Source organism: Falco cherrug, chromosome 5 (genome assembly GCF_023634085.1).
Source record: "Falco cherrug isolate bFalChe1 chromosome 5, bFalChe1.pri, whole genome shotgun sequence".
Classification (NCBI taxonomy): domain Eukaryota; kingdom Metazoa; phylum Chordata; class Aves; order Falconiformes; family Falconidae; genus Falco; species Falco cherrug.
Genome location: NC_073701.1, coordinates 19188861 through 19204894, shown reverse-complemented (window position 1 = coordinate 19204894; position 16034 = coordinate 19188861). Strand labels below are relative to the sequence as shown.

General features: G+C 40.1%; 1 protein-coding gene across 1 annotated transcript in view; it reads left to right on the top strand.

Moving 5' to 3' along the window:
- Positions 1-16034, top strand: part of SOX5 (SRY-box transcription factor 5) — a 602225-nt gene that overhangs the window by 52302 nt on the left and 533889 nt on the right. The gene's annotated exons all lie outside the window — the stretch shown is intronic.

Sequence of the window (16034 nt, the reverse complement as noted above, 5' to 3'; positions counted from 1 at the left end):
GGGGAGGGATGAGAAAATCACATGTAGTAGCAAAACTTTTGTTTCTTTTGTTACGTGATAAGAGCTTGAAGGTTTTGTTTGGTTTCTTATGTATTATGTAGGGGAAGAAGTAACTGGCTACTTAGACAGCAAGATATTTAATACTGGAAAATAAATGAGAGTGTTTTCGTTAAAAATGGTAAAATATTTCAATGTGACAATGAGGATCCTTCAATATTTAAGTTTAATTCTTGGAATATTTATTGTACATGTGAATTAGTGAACTAGAACATAAATGCAATATACATTTTGACTAAATGGGTTCCAGGAATGTATCCCTGTGCCAGCTGTTAGAGAATACAGAAGAAAGTTGCATATTTTACTTGAGCACAAAGAAGCACTGTGAATATTTCATAGAGTCAATTATGGAAGCAAACAGGAGAAAACACATATTCTGTTGGTTTAGCTGACCCCAAGAGAAGACACCAGTCCTGACATCCAGTTAAGGTTTCAAGCTGTTAACAACTAGAAAGGCTGAGTCAGTGGGATTAAGCATCAACTGTTACTTGGAACACTTTAAATTTTTTTGTAGATAGAAAAATGCTAATGCAACCACTAGAAGCTTTCTAGTGAGTATTTGGTGAATTCCTGTAGTTAAGGTATGTACACAGATCCATACAAATTCCTGTAGTTAAGGTATGTACACAGATCCATACACGGGTATACATAGTGGGTTGCTTCAGAAGGAAGTCATTCCATATCGCATATTTTCAAGTGGAAACTGATAAATCGAAATAATTGGCAAATATTTTGTCTAATATTGAAGCATACTGAAAGTAAATATTCTGTTGACATTAACAAACTTAACCAGCTTTACTGTTTGAAGACCTTTAAGAAAAATTGTTAACTTCATGAAAAATGCAAAACCTTTTCAGGTGAATTGTATGGGGGAAAAGGGAGAGCAATTTTATGTCTATGCATGTGAACATATATGTGTACATATTTTTCTATTTGCACAGCATATATTAGACTTCCCTTCTTTTTAGAATCATAGAATTGTTTAGGCAGGAAAAGACCTTTAAGATCATCAAGTCCAACTGTTAATTTAGCACTGCCAAGTCCACCACTAAACCGTGTCCTTAAGAACTGCATGTACATGTCTTTGAAATACCTCCAGGGATGGTGACTCAGCCACTACCCTGGGCAGCCTGTTCCAGTGCTTGACCACCCTTTCAGTGGAGAAATTTTTCCTAACATCCAATCTAAACCTCCCCTGGTGCACCTTGAGGCTGTTTCTTCTCATCCTGTTGCTTGTTACTTGGGAGAAGAGACCTATCCCAACCTACCTACATCCTCCTTTGAGGTAGTTGTAGAGGACCATAAGGTCTCCCCTGAGCCTCATTTTCTTCAGGTTAGACAACCCCACTTCCCTCAGTCACTTCTTATCAGACTTATGCTCCAGACCCATCGCCAGCTTTGTTGCCCTTCTCTGTTTGAGCACCTCAATGCCTTTCTTGTAGTGAGGGGCCCAAAACTGAACACAGCATTCAAGGTGTGGCCTCACCATTGCAGGACCTGACACTTGGTCTTGTTGAACCTCATACAATTGGCCCATTGATCCAGCAGGTCCAGATCCCTCTGGAGGGCCTTCCTACCCTCATGCAGATCGACACTCTCAGCCAACTTGGTGTCATCTGCAGACTTACTGAGAGTGCACTCAATTCCCTCATCCAGATCATCAATAAAGATATTAAACAGAACTGGCCCCAATATTGAGCCCTGGGGAATGTGACTTGTGACTGGTCGCCAGCCAGATGTAACTCCATTCACCACCACTCTTTGAGCTTGGCCATCCAGCCAGCTTTTAACCCCGCATAAAGTACGCCTGTTCAAACCATGAGCAGCCAGTTTCTACAGGAGAACACTGTGGGAAACAGTGTCACAGTGTCAAAGATTTTGCTAAGGTCCAGGCAGACAACATCCACAGTCCTTCCCTCATCCACTAGGTGGGTCATCTTGTTGTAGAAGGAGATCAGGTTTCTCAAGCAGGACCTGCCCTTCATAAACCCCAGCTGGCTGGGCCTGATCCCCTGGTTGTCCTGCATGTCCTGCATGATGGCACTCAGGGTGATCTGCTCCGTAACCTTCCCTGGCACCAAGGTCAGGCTGACAGGCCTGTAGTTTCCCAGATCCTCCTTCCTGCTCTTCTTATAGATGACCATCACACTGTCTAACCTCCAGTCCTCTGGGACCTCCCCAGTTAGCTAGGACTGTTGATAAATGATTGAAAGTGGCTTGGCGAGTGCTTCTGCCAACTCCCTCAGTACCCTCGGGTGGATCCCATCCAGCCCCATAGGCTTGTGTGTGTCCAGTTGGTGTAAAAAGTCACTAACCATTTCCCCTTGGATTACAGGGGGCTTCATTCTGCTCTCCACCCTTGTCGGGGGGCCGGGTACCCAGAGAACAACGTCTTACTATTGAAGGCTGAGGCAAAAAAGACATGAAGTACCTTAGCCTTTTCCGCAGCCTGAATGTTTCCCCCCGACCCCAATGAAGGATGGTTATTCTTCTTAGCCCTCCTTTTGTTGTTAATGTATTCGTACAACCATTTTTTATTGTCTTTTATGGCAGTAGCACGATTAAGTTCTAGTGGGGCTTTGGCCTTTCTAATTTTCTCCATGCATAACCTCATGACATCCTTGTAGTCCTCCTGAGTTGCCTGCTCCTTCTTCCAAAGGTCGTAAACTCCAAAAGTGAAGTTGTAGGTATCAAAATTTGCAAACTGAGGGTGTTTGCTGGGATACTTCATAACCCAGACTTCTTGCAACAAATGATTTGCCATGATTTGTGTTGAGTGCTGTTGCAATATTATTTTTTTTTTTCTGGATAGGAATGTGTTTGAATCGGGTAATTTTTCTGATCAGTTTTGGAAGTGAAGGTAATGATGCTGTGTCTTTTTGGCAGTGTTGTGAGTGCCAGTACTATATGGGGCTCAGAACAGTTTTGGGGCAGGGGAGAAGTGAGGTGTGTTAGATATCCAAAATTATTCTTTATTTTTGAGAATCGTGGTTTGTAGTCACTTTGAGAGAAACTTCAGCAGTAATTAGGAAAGTGGAGTGTAAAGCCGCATCTCAGTCTGAGGAGGAGCTCTGGTGTACCCTTTCAAGCTTAAGGTTTCTGAACTCAGACTTTAATGGGAGAGACCCTGATAGCTGGGAAGGCCCTGAAGGTGCAAATTCTGCAGGTTCCTAAGACTTCAGTGTGCCATGCAGGTGACCGTCACCTTAATACACAGCTCTGCAGGCTTTTTAAAAATAAAAATTAAGCAACAACAAAAAAATCTTGTTATCAGGTTAGTTATCAGGCTAATTGTGCTTTCCAAAAGGTGGCAACCCTGACTGCCCACAGGATTTGGCAAACTATAAGACAAAGCCAGGCTTTCCCCCTAAAGCTTAACAGCAGTTGTGTTGCAGCAGCAGCTGCTGCAGAAGGTGGATGTAGTGACGATATTGATGAGATTACTAATTTGTTTAGTAGACAGGGAATGAGGATTCGTCTGTTGGCTGTCATCATCCATCAGCCGTATGTTGCCCCAGGCAGTGGGTATATGCTGTTAGCCTGTTACTAATTTTACTTTGTTTTTTCTCAGCTTAGTTCTTTTCTTTGGTTCATTTCATTCATTTGTTGTGACTGAAAACTAAACAAGAAGGAGGAAAAAAGCCCGTTGCTACCTCTCTTTGTTTGTCAGAGCAGGTACCCTACAGCTGCTGCCTGCAGCCTCTTCCATTTGATTTGGCTGAAAGCTGTCGATGAGAAGTGCGGTGGCCTATAAGGGAAATGCCTTTCAGGGCATAAGAAGTTTTCTCTAGAAACCGGGGTCTTAGCCATATTTACCCTTCAAAAACAGTAGGTGAGAGCTACTTCATAATTATGTAGTATTGTACCAGCCTGTGAATGAATTGGTGATGCCCTGACATTGTCATACCTGTGCTGATTTGTTGCATTGCTGCATGTACATGACTGTTACTTTTGTTTAATGTCTGAGACATTTTAGATGGTGCTAATCAAACTTTCACTTCAGCAACAGGCAGGAAGTTTGTGCAAAGGAATTTGGGGGTCAGCCGTATTAATTGGAAACTCATTCAGGGTTTTGTCTCATACTGATTATAATTTCCCATTAGGCCAATTCTAAAGGGGAAGGTCTAAGTTGTAGCTGCAGATTATTTGACTTGGATTAAGCTTTCCAAATTCAGCATCCCTGTCAGAAATAATGTTTAATATTGTACCTAAGGGGTCAGTTCCCACTGTTGTCATTAAATCTGTATCATAATGTTGTCACACTCTTCTCATTCAAAATGTGCTTAATAATGTAGTGATTAATATTTTCAGGATCTTTTCCAGGTGGAGATGAGAAAGGCTGGAAGGTAGTCTGAGTTTCCAGGCTTCATTGCAATGTCTTGTTTTTTTCTACAGTACTTCGAGTACTGATTTTTAGTGGCCCTGGCCACAGCTTTAGGTATTTGCTGAGCTTTGAGAAGTACTTAGGATCCATCCACAGGGAAGTGAAGTTGGTGGTACAATTATTATAGAAGACATCATGTGTGAATTTGAAAAAATGTAGTTAAAATCTTAACAGGAGATAGGTGTTGGTAGGCAGTGGGGAAAACGTATTGTTCTGTGGCTGTACTTTTTTTCTCCTTTTCCTCTATCTTTTCTTGTGTCTATTTTTTCTCCCAGTAAAAAGTAAATTTATGGCCCTCCTCCTTCAGCCTTCGCTTATTCAGAGTGAGCACATCTTGATGATGACTATACTGTTAAATAGGATTGGTCTCGTGGTCAGCATGGAGTACATAACTGCTTCCTACGTGGATGGCAGTGGTGGAAAGCCTGTAGTAACCTACTATTGGTGGCTTTGCTGGGCCGTGTTGAGCTTCTGGATCTGAGGTCAGTCTCTTCTGCTCCCTTCCCAGACTCACCAGCCCACTGCAGGGCCTTGAGTGACAGCTCCAAGACCCCCTCATGGCTTTCTGCCTGTTAGTGTGTCCCAGGAGAGGTGAGGTGTCCCTCATACCAGGTCTTGGAAGAGTTTGCAAATGAAGCGTTGGGTGTGGGTAGCTTTCGGTAGTGCCTCCTGGGTACGGTGACTGGCTGATGAGGAATCTCTTAAGTATCAGTGCAGACGTGTTTTCCTTACAATCCCTGCCCTCCTCCAAAAATGCCTGAGGTTATTTACAGTACAGACATGACACAGAGCAAGTGCTTAGTATGATCTTGTGATGGCAACTTCTTTATGAAATTACAGGTTGTATAAGCAGAGTAGGATTGGACAAGCTCTATGGGATTTCAGGGAATAGACAGGTGACTCGAGATAACTGGTTTTTTTTAATTAATTTTCTTAAGATGTGATAATCTTCCTGCGAAACAAAGGAATCATATTAATCTTCTCAAAACAGTGCAGTTTCCTAATCAGATCTTTGTATCAGGCTGGTGGCTTGGTAAGTCATGAGCTGAGGGGTGACTTTGGGCACACTTGAGAATCCAGAGATCTCAACTTTGAAAGCTTGTTAGTTTAATTAGCTCCCCATGTGTAAACAATTTCAGCATGCTTTCTGGATGAATTTTAAAATTTATATATTTTTTTAAAAATACAGTTGTTGATGCATATCTAGCATAGTTTTATTTTGCTATTTTTAACTACTTTCTTTTGCTTGCATGAGCATTGCATGATGCTTTATTCTAGATTATATTGAACCCCAGAAAGGGGGAAAATAGCTGCAGAAAATGTTTCAGGTAGCAGTGAAGCAGCAAATCCTCTCAAGGATCAGTGGGGCATAGAGGGAGAGCAGAGAATAGCCAGAAGAACTAGGTTATAGCTCATAGGTTAGCATTGGTGGTCACTGAGAATTCCCTCCTTGTTGAAGCTGTTAGTAGCAAGTTACAGGGGATGAGAAATGCAACATGGTCCTCCTTGAGCAAAGAACTTTCCTGTATGTCCCTTGGCCCTGTATTTCTGAAAGTTGGATGCAGTTTTCAAGCTCAGTGTAACCACTGCAATGCCTTGAGGTGTATCTGTATGTGTGTGTGTGTGTGTGCGTGTGTTTGGTTTTTTTTAATGGGTAGCAGAAGAAAGTCTTACACATTGTATTTTAGATTTGCCTGTTTGTAATGTTGGAACTAGAGCTGGAGAAGCACTTTCAAAGAATCATAGAATCGTTTAGGTTGGAAAAGACCTTTAAGATTGAGTCCAACTATAAAACTTTTCAACATGCCAGAAGGATAAACAGCATTCTTGGACTCTGGGGGGGAAACTGCTGGCTATTGGATTTGCCCTTATCTTTTATAGTCATGAAAATGTCCAGGTGCATTGTGATTTTCTTGTCTAAAGCTTCAAATGGGAGCTTTTTCAGCTGACGTGTGGTGATGATTATGATGAGATCCTTTGTGGTATCTCTTAAATTCCTGAGCTGAAAAGAGTTTTTGCTGTCTAGGAATTCATCATGATAGTTTGCTTTTAAATAGGCAGGAGTAAAGTTAAGTGTGTTTTCCTTCTTTCTTTTTGACTGACTTCTGTGGGGGAAAAAAAACTATCAAGAAGTGATGAGAAATGTGAGAACCCTTTCTGTGAAATACCACCGTTAAAAGATGGCAATATTTTGAGTACTTCCAGCTAGTTACAAGTCTTTGATAAAAGTGTTGTTTTTGCAAATTGTTTCTGTGCTCTGCATATGTGTCTGTGTACTTAGAGCAAATTACAACAGCAAGAAAAGAAAGGAATCCTTCTGCAGGTAGTAGCACAGCGCTGGCTGCGTGTACACGCTGGGGACTGCAGGGTCACATCCTGGGCCATTCGGAGGCAAGGGGAGAGGAAGGCAAGGGGGCAAATCAGTAGAAGGAGGAAAAAGTAAAAACAAAGGAAGGGAAGCAATGGGTGTGGGGGGGTTGCTTCTGTTAGCAATGCAAGGAACAGCAGTGCTTGTACCCAGAGGATCCTGAGTAGGGGCAGTGTCTCTTTAAAAGCAGTAGGGGGTTGGAGCTGGGGGAGTGCTCACAGCAGTAAGTATAACACAGCTGTGCTCTGTTTATGCTTAGGCTACAATAAAAAAGCTATAAAATGTGAGATGTCATAGCTCCACTTTGCTTTATTTATACTATTTCCTCTGAGCTCTGTCACACTGCACATTCATCTGCTAAGTTGCAGCAAGAATGGAGATTAAAATATCACAGCTCAAAATAGGAGTCAAGCGGAAGGAGATTCATCATAGCCCTATTAAAAAATATGTAAATATGGGAATGAAGTCATTTTAAAGCTGTATGGCTCTCCTCCTCAGTGGGCTGGGGAAAGCTTTGAGTGATGTGCTATGCGAGTGACAGATTTATGGGACTTGTTCTTCTATTTTTCACTCCATTCCACCAAAATACTTCTAAGATTAAAAATATCAATTTGAATTGCAAATTTTCTCTATGCTATATATATATATATACATTTAAAAGCTTTTCTTCTTAACCATTGCCTAAACTAATAATGGAAAGAAATATTATTCCTGATTAAAAGAGGTTGGAAGCATGGTCTGATGTCGAACTTGCATAGGCAAGCTTTGCCCTTCTAGAGTGCTTTTCATCCGGGGTCCTCTGAGCACTCCGCAGGCGTTATGTCAAACCTCTCGTGCCCTCAGAGATAGAGGCCTGCCTTACCCTCCATACATGAAAGTACACTGAATACTTGCAGCTGAAGTTCTCAGAAATGCCCTGTGGCACCCAAACCACAGTATTTCTAATGGAGGTTTGTTCCATTTCTCCCCTGCAGCTATTTTGAAAATGGAGCTGGGATAGGAACTATGAAGTCCCAATTTCTGATTGCTTTTCAAAAGTGCTGTGCAAAGAGAGCTGCCTCCACTAGCAGGAGCAATGCTCTTTTGAACTTTGCAGTGAGTCTGTGGTCTTTGATGTGGTCAAATTTGGGTATGAGTTTTCCCCTGGAAGAACAAAGCACAGATGTTACAAGACATTTGAGAAATGAGGGATTTTAATTCCCTGAAGATTCAAGAAAGCCACCAAGATACTTCACCCACGTTTAGTTCTGAAGCCTAGTTTTGAATAAAGGAGGTGAAATGTGCTGCCACTAAATGGAGCTGTGTTTTGTAGGTCAGTGTGGGTAGAGTGCAGTGAGAGGAGAGCCAAGGGAGAGGGCTGCTGTGCTTCCCTGCGACTGTAGTGTGAGCTGAGGGGCTGTAAGAAAAACTGGAAACTTCTTGATGCAAAGTGACCCAAGGCAAAGCAGTGATTGTGTCTGCATGACCTTTGCAGCCATTCAGTTGGCCTGCCCTTGAAGAATTTTGTGTCAATCCAAGTAGGATCACTGTTCAGCTTTTGATCAGCAACTAAACAATACAGAGAAATTCCATCCAAAGGAAGAATTAAAATTTACCATTGAAGGTGGTTAAGATATTCTAGCTTTCCTCTTCATTTTTTCTTAAATGGTCGTATAAATACATCAGAAATTAACCAAAACTTAATTGGCTGACTCCTTGAAAGTGGGTGCTTTGTGAATAAACAAAGATTTAGCTGAGGAAGACCAGGCCACCCATCTGTAACCATGTCAGATGCAGCGCTGAGAACTGAAGGAGTCAAGACTGCAGTTTAGTCTGGGATTGCCAACATGCCTCCTAGTTTATGCAGACTGAAGTGCTAGTGCAAGTGGAATGTCCACTGAGAATGGGGCTAAACCAACCTACTTCTCATGGCACTTGAAGTGGTGTCATTCCTGATCACGACTTTCACCCTGTCTTCTTCAGTGTGTTGGCAGGAGTAAGGAGGAGTGCCCATGGGTTTGGGTGTGTGGTTTTTGGTTTTGTTTTTCTGGTTTTTGTTTTTGTTTTTGTTTTTTTTCCTTTTATCCTATGAAATTCAGGAAAAGTCAGTGATTTTTGTTACTCCAGTATGTGATTCTGGAGTAGTCCTGGGATATATTGATTTATTCGTTAAGCGTTTATTGGCAGCAGAAAAGCAGAGATTTCCTTGGTAAGCTACTTTTGTGCCATGCCTGTTTAAGCATTGCTGCTTCTGGCTGAGTGTAGTGCTCTTGGTGCTTTTGAGTCCTTTAACCTGGGAAGAGCTGTGGATACAGGATGCTAATGTCCTTCAAGCAGAAGAATGACTTGTGTCTTTAAGAAGGTGCTATACTCAATCAAGTTATGGTATTGAGTATCCAGGAAATGCTTTGCATTTACGAACATGCAGCCTTCTGTGTACTGGGTGCGTTGGTAACCTGCCATGTTCACCAGTGTGGTGTTTATCCCAGAGCATCTTGTTTAGTATGTGATGAGAGTAACATGGACTTGTGCAGGGTTGGGTGGTGTTTTTTTTCTGGGGGGGTGGGGGAAGAGTTTGTGTGTGCTGTTTTGGCACGCCAGTATAAGCCTATTGACCTGATAACACTAGTGTGTATCCGTGTATTTTTCTTAATGCAGCTATAGTCCTGTAAGATATAAAAATGTAATTGAGCTTGACATTCACAACTTCTTGAAGCACATGTAGTTTGTAGTATACTCAGAAATACTGATGCTCCTTCTCCCAGGTCCCTTGTCCTTTTTTCTTTTTCTTCTGTTTCATTTTGCTTCAATCAAATGATGAATTATTTGACAAAGGAACTAAAAATGACATTTTTTCAGATGCAATATGATTTATAAGCCCAAATTCACTTCCAAAATTGTTTGGGAATAATTTAGGAACCTAATGCTTGTTGGGAAACAATGGATTTGAACAAAAAAGTGCTTTCTAATATATTTTTTTTTGGTAAAATTTATTGCTTAAGCTACGAATGTTCAGGATGTATGTGTTATTTAGGTAATGTTTTACTTGATCTACATTTATTGTAACAAAGGTATTGATATATCATGACACAAGGAAGTAATTTCAATATTGTAATATCTATACAACAGGGCGTCTTTTGATGGTGACCTAGTAACTCCTGTTGTGTTTCAAGGTCCAGACATGTTTGGAGAAAAATCTATCCGTTCATTAAAATGGTGGTGGGGAGAAAACTCATGAATCAAAATTGTGTCTCAGCAGCCTCTGAAAACCAGACTCAACTCATGCTTTCTCAAGTCAATTGAATTCTTGGTCCTTCCAAAATCTTATCCCTTGCATTTCTAAAGAACATATCTGGCTATGTATGTAAATTGAAGTATTTGTTTTGTATGCAGTGCTGTGAACTTTGATGTTTAAGAACTGTAACTTTTTTTCTTGTAATCAATTAGTTTCATTTATATAAATGACAATTTTTAAAGAAGAAAATACTGGTGTTACATTAACATAGCTAATAAATTTTATTGCAAAATTCTAAGAATAAAAGTCTTAACAAGTTGAGATTATAAATATACATTGTAAATATCAGTGAGTTCTGACTTACATAGTAGTATGTGACTTAAATCTACATATATAGCTTCATAGGGCTGTCCTGTTGATTGAATGGATTTACATATGAAATCATCAAAGTATTATGCAAAGTTTAAGAATTGCAGCTATGATACATTTGGTTAAAATTGAAAATTAACTTTGGAGTTATTTCCTAAAATTTAACATCTTAGCCTGGTCAAAAATGTGACTTAATTATTTGGGAGTCTTTTAAGAAAATCTTAGAACCGTGAATTCAGTTGATTATGAGAACCTAATTTGAGACTAAGCTATATTGACGTCTTTGATATAACTGAGTTCTTGGTTGCCCACAGTAATCTGTCCAGTTGATATGACCTGCAGCTGTTTTCTTCTTTCTTTGAATCCAGGCAAGGAAATATTAGGTAAGAAGTTAGCATTGTTGCATATCTCTTCCTTGCTAACAATGTCAATTTTCAGCCAAATGCAGTACAGCTGGACTGTGCAAAATAATAAAATACAGGTAATCCACTAAAGGATTAATATTTACAAAACATAAGGCTCATCCAGATATACTGTATCAGTTTGGCTCAATGTGGAAGACTATTAAAGCTTGACAGTACAACAGGGTAAGTAATTCACTATCAGTTACATTTTAACAAAGTTGTTTCCGAATGCCAGTTTGTTGACACTGATGCTTCACAGGCTTTATAACATTTATTCAGTGTATCTAGTAACAGTCTTAATACTTGATAGATAGAATCACAAAATTGCTACTCATGCTGTGCTGATTAGTTTTTTTGAAAAAAGCAACAGGAAGAATACTTTTTGAGATATTTTTACAGTAAATTTTAAATTTTCTTCCAAAGCAGCATATTCATACGGTATTGTTGATCCTTTGGATGTTTTTTAACTGGAAAAAATTGCAATGTTTTTGCCCATTTCAGTGGTTTCTCTCTCTAAAGGAATAAGCCTTTAAAACTATCTACACTATCATTAGGTTAATGATTTTCAAAATGGCTGAACTGTTAACATGTGTATACAACTTTAAACCACAAAAATAAAATGATAAAACCTTCATTCTTTATAAACTTTTTTGAGACAATTGCTAAACCTGATGGTTTTGCTTATAAATACAGTTGTATCAAAAGATGTGGAAGAAATTAATGAAACAGGTTTTACGATAATTTTGAAATAGGTACTTTAGCAATTGAAAGGTCAAAATTTGTTTTTTGACTTTCCCAAAATAAGCTCCAGTCAGTTATGCCTATAATACTGCTGTGTTTTGACAGCACCAGAAGATTTGATTCCCTCCTCTGTTGTGTTTTGAAGGCTGTGAGGTTTCTTGTTACTGTCCTGTTACTGTTCATGACTTCTCTGAACCAGTCGTATAAAGCATAAGGCTGTTCTGACTGTGGACATACATCGTGCTTGGAAGAACTAGAGCACCAGTGTTTGCTGGTTAATGTTTTATTCTTGTTGCTGAATTAAGTGTAAGGTTGAAACCATCTGTTTTCCTTTGATTCACTAGCATTTGTGACTCCTTGGAGAAGAGGAAGGAGGGTTGTCTTTTGACATCTCATTTTCTGTCTCTATGAATACAGGTATTTTTGTTTCGGTAGATTGTATATTTGGCTCCAGTTAATCTGCATTTCTTCCATGACAGGTTGCAGGTCAGCAGGTCTTTGTTCCTTCCCGGAGTCTTCTGTGGTATCAAAGGTGGCCTCCTGTACTTGAAGTCATTAGCTCAGTCCTTCACAGAATGATAGTTTCTTGCAGTCTCTTCTCTTTGGTTCACCTTTGGTTATATTAATTAGTAGTTTACATCTGTCATCATGTTTGCTTATTTGCACTGGGATCTCTTCCCTCTTCTATTCTGCCAGCCTGTGTAGAAACAGGCAGCACTCAATGTGCAGTTTCTGTTTCCTCCCAGCCCTCTTTTGTGTGGCTTAGATGTGGACAGGTCATATGAGGGACTGTAAGTCCTTCCCAAGCCGCTAGACGTGATCCAGCCCTGTATATTTCTGTGTCGTGTGCTCTAATGCCATAATTACTTCCATATTGTATTATTTAATGTGGGTCTCTGCTGGCTACCCACAAAAATTAATTGAATAATACAAGCAAGCAAAGAAGCTGAACTGGAAGCTTCAGGCTTAACGTGGAGCTGGTATCTGAGTCAATAAAAGGGTCAGTTTTCTTTTTTTGATGTATTTGCAGCTCCTATAAGCAGGAAAGAACATGCCTCCCTCGTTAGCTTTTGAGGTAAGGCTTGCTAGCCATAATTGAGGAACTGCAGGCAGTGGTGGAGCAACTGGTAATAAAAGTGGATCGAATAAATTCCCCTGCTGCCTGAAGCTGACTGGCCACTGTCCCACCACTGCCCAGGAGCACCCTCGTTTAAATTATGAGATCCTGTAGTGGCCACACATCATTTTTGGGACCACACAGATGTGGATTCCTTGAATGCAGCAAGTGATCTTTCTGGTCAAACCAGAAGGGTTACAGAATGGATCCAAACAGTCAGCAGTTAGTGAGGATGATTTGGGGGGAGAAGAATCTTTTAAAAATACAGTTCTACAAAATTCAGTGGAGAAAACGGAGTAAATGACATTACGTGCTACTCACCTGCAACCCCTGCAGAGACAATGAGTTTACACTTAAATTTACAGCTTCCAAGGATAATGAGGAGCAGTAACTACATGACTATGCCCTGGAGAAAGAAAGAAAACCAAAGATAATGTACTACTTACTAGCTAGCCTAATGATGGCTATGAGACAGTACACTATTAGTCCTACCACGTGCAACAGTTTATTGAGAGGCTCTCTGCCTCTCTTGCTCTCAGTGGACTCACAGTTAAATTTTCTCATTAACTAAAACAGATAGATAAGATGATAGATCCTTCTTTTAGATATGATGGGTTTATTTCTTCATTGTCCAGCAAACATCACAGGTATGTTTCAGGGAGTAAATAGAGTGAGGGTAAATCTCAACTGAATTTATTTAGCTGGAGAAGTTTTCACTAGCAACATGGGAACACAATGTGAGGCTGTAAAAATAAGCAAATAAATAAAAATAAAGCTGCTATTCTAGTTCAGCAATCATATTAAAAAAATTGACTGTGTTTAAACTTTAAATATTTATTGACTTCTTTCCTACTGCAATTTTTTTGTTATAAAAAGATGAATAGGAAAACATTATGTAAATAACCGGGACAACTTTCTAGTGTTGCAAAAGATTATTGACAGAATATCATGATGCCAGACTACCACGTTACTGTATTTCTTAGATTACACTTGTTACTTGGTTTTAATACCTTTATTCAAATAATACTTAATGCACTTAATTTTTTTATTATTATTAGGAGTAGTAACATCAGTAATAAAATATTTATTTGAATTGCACTAATTACTCTAAGTCATTGTCTCTTATTAATTGAAATCCAAAGACTTTTAGCACCAGTGGGAATCTTTTCACCAACTTCAAAGATTTGGACCCTGACCTATGAGGATATTCAGATATATTCTTAATGTTACTGGTTATGCTACTGTTCACTTTGATAATCATCATAATTTACAGATTCATCACACTTGCCTATAATTAAACTTTATTTTCAGAAGTATGATGATAATTGAATTTCTCAGTTAAGACAACTGCTGACATCAGTGCAAGAATAACAACACAGAGTGAGGATCCTTGAAGTCAGATAACGCAAGTTAGGAGCTAAATTTCAAAAAAGGTCTGAAATGTGGCAAGTGTGGTGGTACCCACAACCCTGAGGAAAACATGGAGGGAGTGGATTGCCTTAAAATGGAGCTGCAAGAGAGACCTGCTGAGCAGGGAGCACTCTGCAGTGAATTGATGCTGAGGATGTGGGATGTTACTGTCCCTCGGTTGGGTGGTCTCTTTTATGGGGGCAAAAGCCATGAGTCATTGTGATAGAATAAAAAAATTGAAGCAGCACTGGGGTTTAATGGAAATAGTCATATTTCAAAGATGGTGTATTACGTAGTGGTTTTCTTTTCCAAATTACAGGTTAAGCACCCAAAGGGCAACAACTAAGCGTATTGTGAAGGTACATGGGTGCTGGGGGTCACTGCTTCGTGCAGAAGCCAGATGCGATCCATCAGCTGCTTAGTGGTGCTTTGCTTTTTGTGTGACAGTGGCTTGCACTGAGCTGCAGCTCTGTGGCGCCCAGTGTCCCTTCTCAGGGGCCCTGTCTCCCGGCTCTGGGCTGGGCCTCCAGACAACTGCTCAAAGGGGTTCAAGCAGGTTTGCTAAAGAATGCTGACACTTTGCCTGGGGTGAACAGATACTGCAAATACTTTCCAGTCACTTGAGAAAGTAGCTCAGGACTTGGATGTTGTATTGTGTTTGTCCTGGTCCTGGGTTTTTTTTGGTGAACTATCCCGACTCTTTGCATGAATGAACTGTGGACAGAACTGTGGCCTCGATTCTGGTCACTGCTGCTTTTGTGAGGAAACAGGTGGCACCAAAGCTTGCTTTTCCTACTGGAACCATCAGCTTTAGGGGATAGTAAACTGCATTTGCTCAGAACTGCAGTAAACGGCTTCCTCAGCAGGGAGTGAAAAGCAGGAAAGAACTCAAAATATGTGAGTCAGGATTCCTCCTTCTTGGGTTTGCTGAGGTGAAGCAGATTTGTGCCACCTATAAAGACTAAAAATTCAGTGTAAAGGCATTGCTAAATGGGGGGAGGCTTATCAGTCAACTGGAAAAAGAGTGGAATGACTGAAGGAAGTTGTGTTGATCAAGGGAAATACATTGAAACCAAAGCTGTAATAACTGCTTAACTATTTTAAATAGAGATTTTATTACTAAGGGATAAAATACAATTGTTGTATTTTCTGTTCTACATGTATAGAAGAAACTGGTGTGTCCTGTACCAGTTTTATCATTGGCACAATAAGCACCTCAGGCTGCATTATATTTATGATGTTGCTACATCATGCAAAGTGTAGTTGAACATTTGGCACATTTCTTGTTTTTACAATAAGCAAGACTCTTCCCCCCCTCCCCCCCCCCCCCCCCCCCCCGCCCCCCCTGCCCTTTTTCATATAGATATAAAACACTTTAATAAAATGAGGTACGTGTAGACCAATACTGTATATCTAGGGGTAGACCAGATTAAGGCAGGATTAAACTTTCACATATATCATGTTAGATACAGATATCCAAGGTCTGTGTTTCATGGTGTATGCCAGCCACTAGTTGCCTACAGTCAGAAAGAAGTTTCCTGTATGATAGGCTGTGACATGACTGCAGTATATCTTGTCATACACTTCTGGGCTGCTGGGTTCTGGCTGCTGGTCTGGGAGCTACTTCACCGAGCACAGCAAGGATAGATAAGCATAGCACATCTTTACATTTTCTTTTAATTTTCTCAGTAACAATATGGTTTCATGAGTTGACATGAAAGTCTTTATTAGTATTAAGTTACCAAACATACAACAGTATTATTAGCACTAGCAGGTGGTTTTTTATCCTGGAGTTTCTTTTTGGTTTGTCTCTGCATCCATCTGCAATCAATCTCATACTAAAATACAAACGATGGTAGTGTCAAGTCCATTTACACTTGCCTGTATGGATGTGCCAAATATGTACTGAGGAGCAGTGCTTGTGCACATGCTTTTCTTGTATGTCTCATCTGGTGGCATCTGGGGTGACA